The sequence below is a fragment of the Megalobrama amblycephala genome, linkage group LG11 (genome assembly GCF_018812025.1).
Source record: "Megalobrama amblycephala isolate DHTTF-2021 linkage group LG11, ASM1881202v1, whole genome shotgun sequence".
NCBI lineage: Eukaryota > Metazoa > Chordata > Actinopteri > Cypriniformes > Xenocyprididae > Megalobrama > Megalobrama amblycephala.
The window spans coordinates 30,490,973-30,507,055 of record NC_063054.1 but is presented as its reverse complement, the minus strand read 5'-3'; positions in this window follow the sequence as shown (position 1 = coordinate 30,507,055).

Below are 16,083 nucleotides of genomic sequence, written 5' to 3'. Positions count from 1 at the left end.
CAGTCTGTATAATGCATAAACACAACTTCATTCTTTATAAATCTCTCCAACAGTGTGTAATGTTAGCTTTAGCCACAGAGCACTATCAAACTCATTCAGAATCAAATGTAAACATCCAAATAAATACCATATTTATGTAATTAGACATGCTGCATGACGAACACTTTGTAAAGATCCATTTTGAGGGTTATATTAGCTGTGTGAACTGTGTTTATGCTGTTTAAGGCAAGCGCAAGCTCCGGGGGCAGGGAGCACGAGAATTAAAGGGGCCGCAACCTATATATCGGTGCATAGTTAATGATGCCCCAAAATAGGCAGTTAAAAAAATGAATAAAAAAAGCTATGGGGTATTTTGAGCTGAAACTTCACAGACACATTCAGGGGACACCTTAGACTTATATTACTTCTTTTAAAAAGACGTTCTAGGGCACCTTTAAAAAATAATGAATGAATAATATGATTTAATGAAAAATTATGAAGCATCTATAGGTCCAAACACCATTTTTGCTTATGTCCCACACCTGTGGTCTCAATGCTGAGATGTGTAAAATTAGCTAATTCTTTTACAATATGACATTATTTCAAGTGAATTAGTTTCATACAAATGTTACTTTACACCATCTTAAAGTTCTTTTTTTTGTTTACTAATCATTTATATGATTTTTTTTTTCATCTAAATACTCCTGACCCACACTTTTGAGTCCTTACCACAACACTGAAAAAAGACTCTTAATATGACATTCAAAGCCAAACAAATCTAGTTTCTATGGAAACATAAATTAGCATGTGAGCACATGGCTTACAAATTGGGTCACTCCCATAAGTTCACTCTCAAGATCCATAAAACTAAAATAAAGATTATCTTTTCTTCTTAAAGAGTTAGTTCACCCAAAAATGAAAATTCTGTCATTTATTACTTACCCTCATACCATTTCACAACCGAACAAAGACCTTCGTTTAACGATTAACAAAGGTCTTACGGGTGTGGAACGGCATGAGGGTGAGTAATAAATGACAGAATTTTCATTTTAGGGTGAACTAACCTTTTAAGTATTTATTATGTGTCCTGACCATTCAGGGATGCGTTTCCCATATGGTCGCAAGTTCCATTGTTACCAATAGAGTTCAATGGGACTTACGACCATAGTTGGCTAACAATGCTTTCGGGAAACGCACAGCTTAGTAATTGTGTATTTTGAACTACATTTTAAATATTCATTTATATTACTTTTGAATACATGTACAGTACAGTCCAAAAGTTTGGAACCACTAAGATTTTTAATGTTTTTAAAAGAAGTTTCGTCTGCTCACCAAGGCTACATTTATTTAATTAAAAATACAGTAAAAAACAGTAATATTGTGAAATATTATTACAATTTAAAATAACTGTGTACTATTTAAATATATTTGACAAAGTAATTTATTCCTGTGATGCAAAGCTGAATTTTCAGCATCGTTACTCCAGTCTTCAGTGTCACATGATCCTTCAGAAATCATTCTAATATGCTGATTTGATGCTCAAGAAACATTTATGATTATTTTCAATGTTGAAAACAGTTGTGTACTTTTTTTTTTCAGGATTCCTTGATGAATAGAAAGTTCAAAAGAACAGCATTTATCTGAAATACAAAGCTTCTGTAGCATTATACACTACCGTTCAAAAGTTTGGGGTCAGTAAGAATTTTTATTTTTATTTTTTTGAAAAGAAATTAAAGAAATGAATACTTTTATTCAGCAAGGATGCATTAAATCAATCAAAAGTGGCAGTAAAGACATTTATAATGTTACAAAAGATTAGATTTCAGATAAACACTGTTCTTTTGAACTTTCTATTCATCAAATAATCCTGAAAAAAAATATTGTACACAAATATTTTGTACAATTGTACACATTAAATGTTTATTGAGCACCAAATCAGCATATTAGAATGATTTCTGAAGGATCATGTGACACTGAAGACTGGAGTAATGATGCTGAAAATTCAGCTTTGCCATCACAGGAATAAATTACTTTGTGAAATATATTCAAATAGAAAACAGTTATTTTAAATTGTAATAATATTTCACAATATTACTGTTTTTTACTGTATTTTTAATTAAATAAATGTAGCCTTGGTGAGCAGACGAAACTTCTTTTAAAAACATTAAAAATCTTAGTGGTTCCAAACTTTTGGACTGTACTGTATATGTGGTGCTAAAAGTCAAAACTGATGTATCAGACCTTGTCAGCTGCCAGTTATCAACAATATTAGCAAAAATGTCATTTCCGACATGTCTTTACCGCAGCATTTTTAGGTGTTGATTTATTTTAATTATTAATCAGACTGTTGTTTGCAAAAATTATTTTAACCCTTCAGTAGATATGATTTACACATTTAAATGACAATATTTGTCATAAAAAGCGAAATATATTATCTTTGTCATGTATTAAAACAATTGTTCTCTAAGGTTAGCATCAAAATTTTCCATGGCATAAAGAATAACATAAAATCCCCTTATTTTAAATTATTTTTTAATATCTGTATTTACAAAAATGGACAAATCTTGAAAGTAACTATGTAAATGTATTACATTTTTATAGACATTTAAAAACGAAAAGTGTATAAAATTACCGTTATTGTAATGTTGAGGTATGGACATTTTGTAAGAAGAAGAGAACCATAAAAACTAAATATGTTCCAGATTAAAATCTTAACGTCTACATTCAATTTTGTGTACATTTTTATATGTATTACAGATTGTGATGGTGAAATTCATAGAGGTTGATGTTGATTTTTTTTTTTTTTAATTGAGAGTCAAAAGTGCCCGTAATTGCAGAAACACCCATACTATACTTACTATACTATACTATATATATATGCAAGAAGTTTTGCAGAAGCTAAAGTTTTAGAGTCGAATGTAATCCTATCAGTATTCCGGGGAGCTGGGTGGGCTAGCGTTCTTGATCATGGCTTATATGCAGGGTGGAGGTGATCCATCAGATTCCCTGTGAGGCAGAACCAGCATCCTGCATCTGAGATTTACTGCTACTGAGGACCTGTGGTTAGAAATGAACTGAGATGTGAAGGGAAATGGTTAGGAGCACAAGCAGCGTTTTGGTTGTTGCATGATTTTTAAAGTTGCTTTAGATATATAATTGTCTTTCACAATGTGTAGACTGTGTCAAAGTGTGTAAATAGCAAATTATATAAATATAATTAATCTTATATAAAGGGAACACTTTGCAATGAGGTTTCATTTGTTAATATTACAGTTAACATGAACAATGAATGGACAATACTAATAGGCTATTGCATTTATTGATCTCAGTTCATGTTAATTTACTAATAGGCCTATTTTTCAGATCCAAGTTGTATCTGTTAACTTTAGTTAATGCACTATTAACTAACATTAGCCAAGGTTAATAAAAGCTCAATTGCACACTGTTAGTTCATAGATGCATTAACAAATAAGATAATAGTGGTGTATACAAAGCTTTTGGTCTCGGTCTGCAGTAAACTGAATGCAATCTACTATAGCAAAGTAAAAGAAAGGTTCTAAACAATAACCATAAGAAGCTGTAATGTTGAGATTAGGTCCATTTTCAATCCCCAAACTGTCTGAAGTCTTTTATATCCTGGTATTATCCTGTCTGGCTCAAATTCCAGATAATTGTAACACGAAGAGCACAAAAAGCTCAATCAATCTCCCATTGATCAGTAAAGCAGCGAATAAATGGAGCAAAAGGCTAATCAGATGGTAAGCCTCTGAAAGAAGCCTCTGTCACTTTTTTGTGCTTCTCCTTTGCATTTACTGGCAGAGCAGAGAGTGAGACTGACATGACAAACGTTTAGGACTGTCTCTGCCTGATGTGTAAGTGTTAAAGACAGGAGAAGACAGCTTCAAACTTCAGACAGGTCTTCCACAGAAGCAGTTGGATTGTGGTGCGTGTGTGTCCCCTGGTGGTCATAGTCGGAATTGCACATAAAATTCACATAAAGGCACATTTCACGTTTTTTTTTTTTCTCTTTCCCATCCAAAATTATGACTTTCTGTCATAATAATGACTTTTTATATTTTATAATTATGAAATTTAAATCAAGTCGAATTTTTATGTCACTTGACTCATGTCCTAATTTCGAATTTGTATTCTCATAACTCCTATGTCATGAATTTTATTTATGTGCATTTACAAATAAAAATGCTATTTATTTTGTTTTATTTAATTTTACAACAGGAATAATACCAGAATATTAAAGCAAGCACATTTTATTTATATAGCACTTTTCTAAACAAATTAATGCAATTCAAAGTGCTTGACAAGGAACCAATAGATACAGCAATTAATAAAATTAAAAAAAACAATTAAAAAGTAAAATAGACCCATAAAAATACATAATAAGATAATAGAATAATAGAATTTATAAAAATCAAAATATGAAAAATAAAATACAACATTACAAACAAAGCAAAACACAAAATATAAAGAGGTTTTATAAGATTTTACAGGAAGGCCAGACTAAAAAGATACATGTTTAATTTAGATTTAAAGCTATTAATGTTTTCAGCACATCTTATGTTCTCTCAAAGGTTGTTCCAGAGGTGAGGAGCATAACAGCTAAAAGCAGCATCACCGAATTTTTTAGTTGAGGTATCTTTAAAGCAAATATATAACCATATTTGCTCTTCCTAATGCCTTGAAAAAGCAGAATGTCAGTGAAACTAACCTCAGGCACTTTACAAGCTTTGTTGATTACTTAGGAATCATTTTGGCACGTTAGATCATTGTTGAGGCCTTTGGGCAAGTCAAGGGCCACATTAATATGTGATGAACAGCATTATCTGCTTATTTGTGCAAAACCGGGGCATTATGCAGACTTTATTCTTTGAATTCTTAAGCAGATATTGCATTGTTAGATACTCAAGATGAAGTGATCTCATTTGGCAGTCAAAATCATTTCAGTGTTAATAAGTGTTAATGACTAATTATAGAACATAGGTACAGCATGTAATCGGTTATCTCTATTTCTTTCTTCATATACCTGTTTGCTAATCTATATTTAGGTTTTAACAAATCTGTAGCACAACAAGAGATGTGTGTTATTACTTTTCCATGCATTTTGTTTCATCCACCTGGTGCATGATTAAAAAAAAATAAAAAATCCATACATTGAGGACGGGACCCAAGCGATATCTAGAACATCATAGAGACTCTGGAGCAATGTTGGGTAAAGTTACATTTAAAAGTAATGCATTACTCCCCAAAAAAGTAACTTATTGAGTTACTTTTTATGGAAAGTAATGTGTCACAATATTTTTTTGCGTTACTTTTTGTCTCCTGGGTTGGGATTTCTTGTTTGTTTTTAAATAATAACAACAACAACAAAATAAGTTATATTTTTGGCAAATGTACTAAAAGTGAAATGAATAAGCAGGCTGAAGGAAATGCAAAATCATGCCTGTACAGTAGAGGGCGCAGCAATGAAAACAAAACCATAAAAGACAAACCATGTGATGTTTAACTAAAGTCATTTTTGCTTATTAGTATGGTTGAATTGGATCATCGAAAGGTCAACAGCAAAGGCATTGCATTATAAAGTGAGATTAAATACATAAATGCCCAGTTTCACAGACAAGGCTTAAACCTAGTTCCAGACTAAAATGTATGTTTGAGCTGTCTTAACTGAAAGCAACTTGCACTTGTGACTTGTCACTTGATGCACTCCAGTAATATTTTTTTTCAAAAGCGTGTTTATAAAAGCTACTTAAATGTCCTAATTTAACTAAGACCTAATCCTGGCTTAATCTAAGCCCTGTCTGTGAAACCAGACCAAAGTATATTTGTGTAATTTAACATATTCATTTATTGCAGGTTTGCGTAAATATGCTGAGTTCTCCTTTTACTGTTTTATTCATTTTGAGAAATACTAAATCTGTTTTTGTGCAAGTGAGATGAGTAAATGCCTGCTCACATTTAGTCTAGATAGAATAACCCTCAAGGTCAAACAGCGCACACGACGCCTCTGCACTTACTCCCGATTTCTCTCAACATGGGGACAGGAGAGCTGTCAGTCAATAAATGGGAAAACAAAGTTACTTGCATTACTTATTTGAAAAAATGACTCAGATATTTTGTTGTAAATATAAAAGTAATGCATTACTTTACTCGTTACTTGAAAAAAGTAATCTGATTACGTAACTCAGTCGGGAGTAGGCTCTTTTGAGTTTGGCCATATCAGGCCCAAATATAAAGAATATACAGTACAACGTTTTTTCACTAGATGGCAGCAAATTCCCACAAAATGGCAAGCAATGCTTGGAATATGTTATAATTTCAATTTTGAAATCATCATGTAGCAATGCAGTAGAAAAGTGACCTTCTGTGTTGACATTTGGGGAGTCCAGAGTGTTTTTCTGAATTAAAATATTGATTTAATTGGTAACACTTTACAATAAGGTTACATTTGAAAACTTAAAAATATGTCTAAAACATTTTTAAATCTTAATTGATGGTAATTTCAACATTTACTAATACATTATTGAAATCAAAAGTTATTTCTGTTCATATTTAATGGACCTGAGCTAACAATAAACACTGCAACAAATGTATTGTTCATTAATGTTAGTTAAGGCATTAATGGAACCTCATTGTAAAGTTTTACCATTGAATCTTTTATCACAGTATGACTGTGATTTATCTGTCTGTTTAATAGATGTCCAAGTCTGTAAAACCAGTAATATCTTATCTTGTTTTTTTCCACAAAAGAGTACACCATAGAGTTTAAAATTACATTCGTTTGTCCCAACATCTATACATGATTACCCATTGTGTCATTATCCTTAACTAGTTATATTAGAATTACACCGTAATCCCAAATAAATTGGCAAAACTCAAAAATTGAGGCAATCAGTTGCATCAAATTTTTGTTAAGAAATTCAAAGTTTAATTATTCTTGACTTGAAATGTTTAAGCACACTAATTAATTTAACCTAAAATTATCACGTAACCTCACTGTAAAGATTCTTATTAGTGTAAAATTAGTTAGTTATAAAAATGCTACCTTGTTAATTTATCAACATATTAACAATAGCATTGTATAGCATTTGCTGAATGAGTACAGCAATATAAAACATTTAACATACTTGCTCTCAAATCAAGCCACATGCACCACTTGTTACCATGATGCTAACTCTCCAAAAACCCACATTAACAGAAACTCTTCTAAATTAGCATAACAAAACATTAATCACTACTAAATCTCCCACTTAAAATTAATCTTGAAAAAAAAAAAAACATTATATAACACTTAATTTTAGCATTTACTCTCCCTTTTGAGTGCCATGGGGAAAGCATGCTGGGAAATAGAAATCCCAGCCCAGTTTCAGTTAAACTTAAGCTTGTCTAAATTAAAAGAAAAATAAGTTATAAAATTCAAAACAATGAAACAGTTCAGTTTACTAAAAATTAAAATGTCATTTATTACTCACCCTCATGTCGTTCTACACCTGTAAGACCTTCATTCATCTTCAGAACACAAATTAAGTTTTTTTTTATGAAATCCGATGGCTCAGTGAGGCCTGCATTCACAGCAATGGTACTTCCTCTCTCAAGATCCATAAAGGTACTAAAAACATATTTAAATCAGTTCATGTGACTACAGTGGTTCAACTTTAATATTATAAAGTGACGAGAATATTTTTTGTGTGCCAAAAAAACCCCAAAGTAATGATTTTTTAACAATATCTGTTTCAGAACACTGCTTCATGAAGCTTCGGAGCTTTACGAATCGAATCAGTGGTTCAGAGCACCAAAGTCACATGATTTCAGCAGTTTGGCTGTTTGATACGCGATCCGAATCACTGATTTGATTCGTAAAGCTCCGAAGCTTTGAAATAGATACTGTTAAAAAGTCGTCATTTTGTTTTTTTGGCGCACAAAAAATATTGTTGTCGCTTTATAATATTAAAGTTGATCCACTGTACCTTTATGGATCTTGAGAGATGAATGCAGGCCTCACTGAGCCATTGGATTTCATCAAAAAAATCTTAATTTGTGTTCTGAAGATGAACGGAGGTCTTACGGGTGTAGAAGGACATGAGGGTAATTAATGACATTATTTTTGGGTGAACTAACTCTTTAAAATATATCAGTTCTGTGAACTTGAAAGAAAAAGAAAGTGCTAATTAGCTAGTAATAATAAGTTAATTTGACTGAACTAATTTGTTTACTAAGTTTGTCCTAGTCAAACCAATTATTTTGAGCGTTAGGGTTTACAGTGATATATTGTTTGTCTTTTAAAACAAAAGACATATTAGTGAGCAAATGAATATTTTTGTGTTGTAATTTAAAGCGATTTTTGGCCCTCTAGTGGTTAATAAACAGAACTGCACGCGTCTTGCGGAGGAACATTCTTGCCGGAGCTACTTTTCTCCGTGTATGTCTATGGCGAGTCACGCAGTTACTGTGATACTCTGCGGCGAGTCCTACCAGTCCGGTCTGAAATAGTCCGAATATAAACACTTATTATAAGTGTACCATAATGATTCAGGATAAGACAAAAACACGGTTTGGAAAATGGATTCATGTTGTATATTCTCATTATATATTTTTTGTACATTTTTAACACAAAAAAAGTTGCGGACTGCAACTTTAAGGAAGTATTTGTATAAAATAGACAATACTTTTAGAAATATGCTTCCACAGGCTCTGCTCAATAAATCATTGCTTAGATTATCAGTGATTAATGCAGAACTCCAATCAGAAAACACACAAACAGCTGCTGTAGTGGTTACATAGATTGCTTGGGGAATTAAAGTGGATTTACAGTCATGATTTGGGATTGTGGTAGAGCCGTCATTTACACGTCATCTGGGTAATCAGCTGACTTGAGAGTAATTTTGAGTGATTTTGAGTCTGACACAGAGACCAGATGTGAGTCGGGGCTGGAGGGGGGTGCACTGCAAACATGTAATATACCTACTCAGGCTTAATCCAAAGCTCATCTTTGAATTAAGCAATCTCGTGCTTCATTTGCAATCTGTACATCACATTTGCAGAACAGCTGCACGGGTTGCTATAAATGGAGAACTGTAGAGTCATGGTTGTGTTTGCGTTCATATGCAGGGTGTTTGTTGGTATTTGCCCTTGCATTCCTCTTAAAAAGCCTTTTGAATGGGTTTGCCTGATAATATTTTGACAATAGCAATTTATTCCTAGCTTTGTTTTTATGAAAGATTTGTTCATTGTGTTGATAATTTGAAACCTGTGAAAGCTTTTCAGATGTATGTATTAATATTCAGTGTTTAATTAGCTCAGCCATTTAGAGAAACATGAATTCTTTGTCCATTATAAAGAGAAAAATGAATGTTATTTTTGAACCATTAATGGAGTTTGCCAAGGCAATAATTAATTATTGTGGTGTTTTATTGTGTGCATGATTTAAACAAATCCCTAACCATGAATATTACAGTTCAGTGCATATCTGTGCATAATTGTGCTATTATTTTTCTAAGCGATCAGATGTCAAAAATATCCCATAGACTTACCTGTGTTATTTTACCAGAAAAATATGTTTCAAATATGTTTTTTCTTTATTTACATTTTCACAATAAAGCCATTATAGCTTTTAAGAAATGTTTATATTTTAATTTATACTTAATTTATTTTTATTTCAGTTTTAATAACTTTAATACTTCAACTTCAGCCAAAACACAATTTTTTTATCTAATATTTATATATTATTTTATTTCAGCTTAATTCAATTATCAAAAACAGTTCAAAAATAGTTTCAGATGACAATAACAACACTGAGACTTACATCGAAAGAAGAGATTCAAGCCATAAGGAGCATTCTGGGTAAGCTTTTTGACTTGGGCATGCAAGAAGTCACCTAGCAACCATCCAGAAGACCCTAGCAACCACATAGAAATGCACTTAAACCACTCAGCACCTAATGCACTTCAATAAGTTTCTTATTTTCCAAACATTACAAAGTGAGAGTGCCCTTAACACAATCCACAGCTTGCTAAATTTGTCCTGTGCCTCTGATAAAACATTCCTCTAACCACATTAATCACTTCCTGGTCCCAGAATCCCAATTATGATCAGTTGTGCCTCACATTAACCTCTCTGTTATTACTCAGCACTGTACAGCCAAAGGAGCCGTGCTAAAGGGAGTAGTTCATCCTGCAAAGCATCGTGGGTAGAACAAGACCCTGCTGCAGTGTCTGCTGTAATGTTTTTCTGTGAATTCATGACTCTTTGAGGGGCTTAAAAATAAGCTGTAAAACCTGCAAGTTCAGCCTGAGGTCTTTATGCCAATAAGGTGTTTCTGTAATTAGTATCTCACTTTTTTTAGGGATAATGTTCATGACCATCTTGTGGGCTGTTCAGTTTGAATCAGTTATGAAGGTGGCATTTTAACTGCTGGGCTTATAGTGCAGTTTACAAGGACCTTACACAGCACTTTATCGCTGACACTGTTTACACCTTGTATAAAGATGTTTCGGGTTATCTGGCATTGGGTGATGAAGTATAGGCCCGGTTTCACAAACAGAGCTTAGGGTAATTAGGGTATTTAAGTAGCTTTTATAAACGTGCACTAGAAAAATTACAGGTGTGTATCTTGAGACAAAACAATGGCACTGACTGACAATGGCACTGACAAAACAAAATTAAAGGGTTAGTTCACCCAAAAATGAAAATTCTGTCATTAATTATTTACCCTCATGTCGTTCTACAGCCATAAGACCTTCGTTCATCTTCAGAACACAAATTAAGATATTTTTGATAAAATCCGATGGCTCAGTGAGGCCTGCGTCGCCAGCAAGACAATTAACTCTTACATTCATTCATTGCCCAGAAAGCTACTAAAGATGTATTTAAAGGTGCCATCGAATTAAAAATTGAATTTATCTTGGCATAGTTGAATAACGAGAGTTCAGTACATGGAAATGACATACAGTGAGTCTCAAACTCCATTGTTTCCTCCTTCTTATATAAATCTCATTTGTTTAAAAGACCTCCGAAGAACAGGCGAATCTCAACATAACACCGACTGTTACGTAACAGTCAGACTCATTAATATGTATGACCTCAATATTTGCATATGCCAGCCCATGTTCAAGGCATTAGACAAGGGCAGCCAGTATTAACGTCTGGATCTGTGCACAGCTGAATCATCAGACTAGGTAAGCAAGCAAGGACAATAGCGAAAAATGGCAGATGGAGCAATAATAACTGACATGATCCATGATAACATGATATTTTTAGTGATATTTGTAAATTGTCTTTCTAAATGTTTCGTTAGCATGTTGCTAATGTACTGTTAAATGTGGTTAAAGTTATCATAGTTTCTTACTGTATTCACGGAGACGAGCCATCGCTATTTTCATTATTAAACATTTGCAGTCTGTATAATGCATAAACACATCTTCATTCTTTATAAATCTCTCCAACAATGTAGCATTAGCCGTTAGCCACGGAGCACTAGCAAACTCATTCAGAATCAAATGTAAACATCCAAATAAATACTATACTTACGCGATTAGACATGCTGCATGACGAACACTTTATAAAGATCCATTTTGAGGGTTATATTAGCTGTGTGAACTTTGTTTATGCAGTGATAGAGTCGAGAGCTCGGGAGGGGGCGGAGAGCGCGCGATTTAAAGGGGCCGCAGCCTGAATCGGCGCATTTCTAATTATGCCTCAAAATAGGCAGTTAAAAAAATTAATTAAAAAAAATCTATGGGGTATTTTGAGCTGCAACTTCACAGATACATTCAGGGGACACCTTAGACTTATATTACATCTTGTAAAAAAACGTTCGATGGCACCTTTATAACAGTTCATGTGACTACGGTGGTTTAACCTTAATATTATAAAACGACAAGAATATTTTTGTGCGCCAAAAAAACAAAAACAAAATAGTGACTGGTGATTACTCATTTACTCTTCTACTGCGGATATCCTACAGCAGTCCAGGACGAGCACGTGTCCAAAGCAGCTGAACGCTTCTGTATACAGTCCTGTCAACAAGTGCACCACCTGAGGGCCAATATGACTGATTTTTTTCCAGATCTTTTCAGGTCATGCTCAGCCAGTCATAGCCTTAAACCTTCATAGGGAATACACTTTAATGTTCCTGCTATTTCAAGAGAGAAAAAGCCCATTTATGGTTATTATTAAAGCCATTTGTTGTTTTCAAAATGTGAACTCCTTTGTACAAAAGGAATAAGCAATACTGTAAGAGGATTAATATTATAATATTAATCGTAATATTGTTTTGGGAGTCTCCTACAACAGGTTTACATGCATGCAAGGTCAGAAAACACTTTCGTTTTCTCATAATATGCATTTAATTTCCTCTTAGTTCTCAATGTTTTGTAAACGATTCGTTGGAGGCAGTTCAATGAATCAGTCTCTCTAAACTAGAGGATGACACGGGAGTGGATTTTCACTCCTGTCCCGTCCCACTCCCATAGAAATAAATCTTGTCCCGTCCCACTCCCAGACCAAAGTTTAAAAAATAATCCCATCCCATCCCGCTCCTGGTAAATTGACTCCCACTCCCATCCCGCTCCTGTTTAAACTGACTCCCGCTCCTGTACCGCTCCCATATATTTTTTTCTTCAATTAGTGTTTAGTTAATACATAGAATTTGATTTAATCTGCTCTCCATCCTGTTTTAGACCAGCTGCTGAGCCCCTGTTTCTAGATTTTCTCCAGACAATGGAAGACAGCAAATAAAAGAAAAACAGTACATAGTTCACACCATGTCTACAATAGTTTAATAAACCCAGACTTTCAGATTTCAGACTTTCCGACCAGTTCTGTGAAACTAATAGACATGTCATTACTTCTGACTTTGCGCTGTAAATCATTTTTTGCCACATCGACTTCTCCGCGGCTGTTAGCTCCCTCCATCACTGCTCTTTGAATTCCGGCGGGAAGCCGTGACAAAAAGCACTGATGGCTTCTGGGACGGCTGGGTCGTGTAGTTATTTTTTAATTGCGTTACATTGTAGGCATATTAAAAGGAAACTACAAAATGGTGCATTTACTTTTTTCTTTTTTTGTCGTCTTTGCTATTGGTTGATTCCCGCTCCCGTCTGCTCCCGTTAACCATTTATCCTGTACCGTCCAAATCCCGTGATTAATAGCAAAGATGACTCCCATCCTGCAGGAATCCCACGGGAATCCCGTGACCCGTGGGATTCCCGAAAAAATGTCAGCCTCTACTCTAAACCCCTCCTTTCCGTGAGCATACACTGCTCTGATTGGTCAGATGGTGCAATCTTTTGTGATTGGTCTACTGCGCACACTGCACACTCATTGCCATAACTGAATGACAGCTATCAATTCGCAAGACATTATATACAATGTATGGACAGAAAAGATAGCATCAATTTTACTGTATCAATTCGAGCCTGATTGTAATGTGGTATTGTTGAAAAAATGAATTTTCCCTGGAATCTGCGCGCAATAAGTGGGCGGGCAATATGCTAATGTTTCGTTGTGACGTCACAACGAAACAGCTTGGGATTTGTTTTACAAACTCGTTTAATTGACTTAGAGTTGACTCTTACTTTTGAGAGACAATAACTTTATATACGGTGCACTTTCAGATTTAAAACTTTGCAGGATGTTTTAATTCACTTAAAGCTATGTTACACACTACATGAAAGGTAGTTTTCATATCCATATTTTCAATTTTCATTTCCATAATAGTGGCACTTCTAATTCAACATTTTACTCAAACCTTTTATTAAACAGATGTATTAGAAATGCAAAATAGAAGTGAACTTTTGAACTATCGTATATAAGGAATTACATAATGGCCGCATTACAATCTCAGGTGTGCGTTATTTTCTAATAATTCAACAGACAGGAGTGTATTACCAGTTACCACACTTCAAGACATTGTTCAGATGTTGTATTTCAAGTCAGGTTTTTGTCCTTAAAAAAAAGCTTGTGTGTAGGACTAATTTCTTACACATCTCATTCCACACCTCCGTTGCTAATTCCAAAACATTTTAAAGCTAGTAACGGCTTCAGCCATTGATAGCAAACTAATACAGTTATGAGAAAGAGAGAGAGAGAGAGAGAGAGAGAGAGAGAGAGAAATTAAGCGTGTTTGAATTATCTGAGTTTGTGGCGTCTCTAAATCAAGTTCGGCAGCAGCATCTTTACTAATAGTCAAACTGTACGTTTATCTGCTTCAATAACAATGCTGTTATTACCTCACTAGTGAGAAATGTCATGTAGCTTTAAAGTTGCTAAACTTTAAATTTTAAGTTGCTAAACTTTGCTAAATTTTCGCTCAAGAGCAATTGATGACATGGCTGAGAAGAAAATATTTAAGTGTAGGTATCATTACGTTTTTTATGACCTAGGTGTACATTTTACCAGTTGTTACCTACAGTTTATACAAACATTATGGTCATCGACCAGTGGTTGATATCTCAAACATAATAACAGCGCGTTGAATAATACGATCGCATTATGATTCATTAAATAAATAGAACCGAATGTCAGGGCTTTACTGAGTCATATGTAAACCTAGTATTTATATTTAAACCTGTAAATTCATCTGAAACTCACGCACATGTTTATTATGTGTTAAAATTGTAATCTTAGTTCAAATGAAACATTATGTATTATTACAACTGTATACATTATTTAAATAAGCATGTATATATTGTTTAATGCCCAGGTGGCATAAGCAAAAGCAGGCTGTGTAGTTGACATGGAGATAATATTTTGCAAAAGAAAGAAACCTGTTCTTGATGCTAAACATTATCCCCGAACCTGCAGCTCCTGTCAAAAAACAACAAGACTGTTATTTCCGGCGTGACGATCGAGTCTGTCCCAAAAATACCTCTCAATGCGCCCTCGTGGACTCGCGCCAAGGGCCCTATAGGTCTGCACTACATGACGTCACCAAAGTGTGGACTCTGAGGAAGTCCACAAGTCCGGAGTGTGCCATTTGGGACAGGGCCCAAATAGGGATAGTTCATCTTGCGAGTGCTAGACATCACTGCCGTTGTCAGAGTGCGATCAGACCTCACTAAGCGAATGCTGAACGCAGTTGGACATAGTGGTGTATTAGAGTTAAAAAATGATATAAATACTGTTCGGTTTCTCGCACAAACCGATCGTTTCGCGTCTTAGGACATCAATGTGTCGTCACGAGCCGCAGGGTTTAATTTGGACTTGTTGGCATGTTTTATTTACTCTTATAGTAGAAGTTCCCATCCACTAGCATTATTTGACTGACAGACGGCATCATTTGTGTTCTACTGAAGTCACCTACATCTTGGATGCGCTGGGGGTAAGCAGATAAATATCAAATTTTCATTTTTGGGTGAACTATACCTTTAACCATTCAACAGCCCCACAATATAAATAAAAATGAAATGTTCGCTCTATATATGCAATAATACACTTTTTTTTTTTAAAAACTGGGCACAGTGAGATTATTCTACTCACCCTTCAACCATTGAACATTAAAAGGAAATTTAAAAGTGTAAAAACATCAACAACGTTCAACAGACCATGCGCGCTTCTTTCCACAGCAATATTATGGATGGGTTAAATATCACTGTAGTAGCCTAACATACAGTGTGTAACATTGCCTTGTGTAAAAAATGTTCATTAACTTTAGCATTGTGTGATAATATTTTAAAGTGCTTTCTGTCATTTTGACAGATAATAAATTGTATTTACCTGTTTTAGAATTCCAGTAAATGCTGTTAAAATGGATTAGAGGTGAAATGGAGAGACATTTATATTTTAAAGCATCCATGTAAAAACAAATTTGGAAAGAGACGTGAGGATTTGAGGAGAAAAACGAGAGATTCTCAGTGCAGTCCAATGAATTATTTATGGGATATATCGTAAATTAAATCGGGGGGGGGGGGGGGGGAAATAATCAGGAGGAAGAGAACGCAGTGACTGAAAAGAGCTTTTGCCACAGATATTTTTGTTATACCAAGTCACACTAAAATACCAAGCGTTACGTTATTCTTATGACGTCTGAAAATAAAATATGAAGGAAAACTGACAGCTCATTCAGTCAAACTGACGGAAAAGAATTATTTG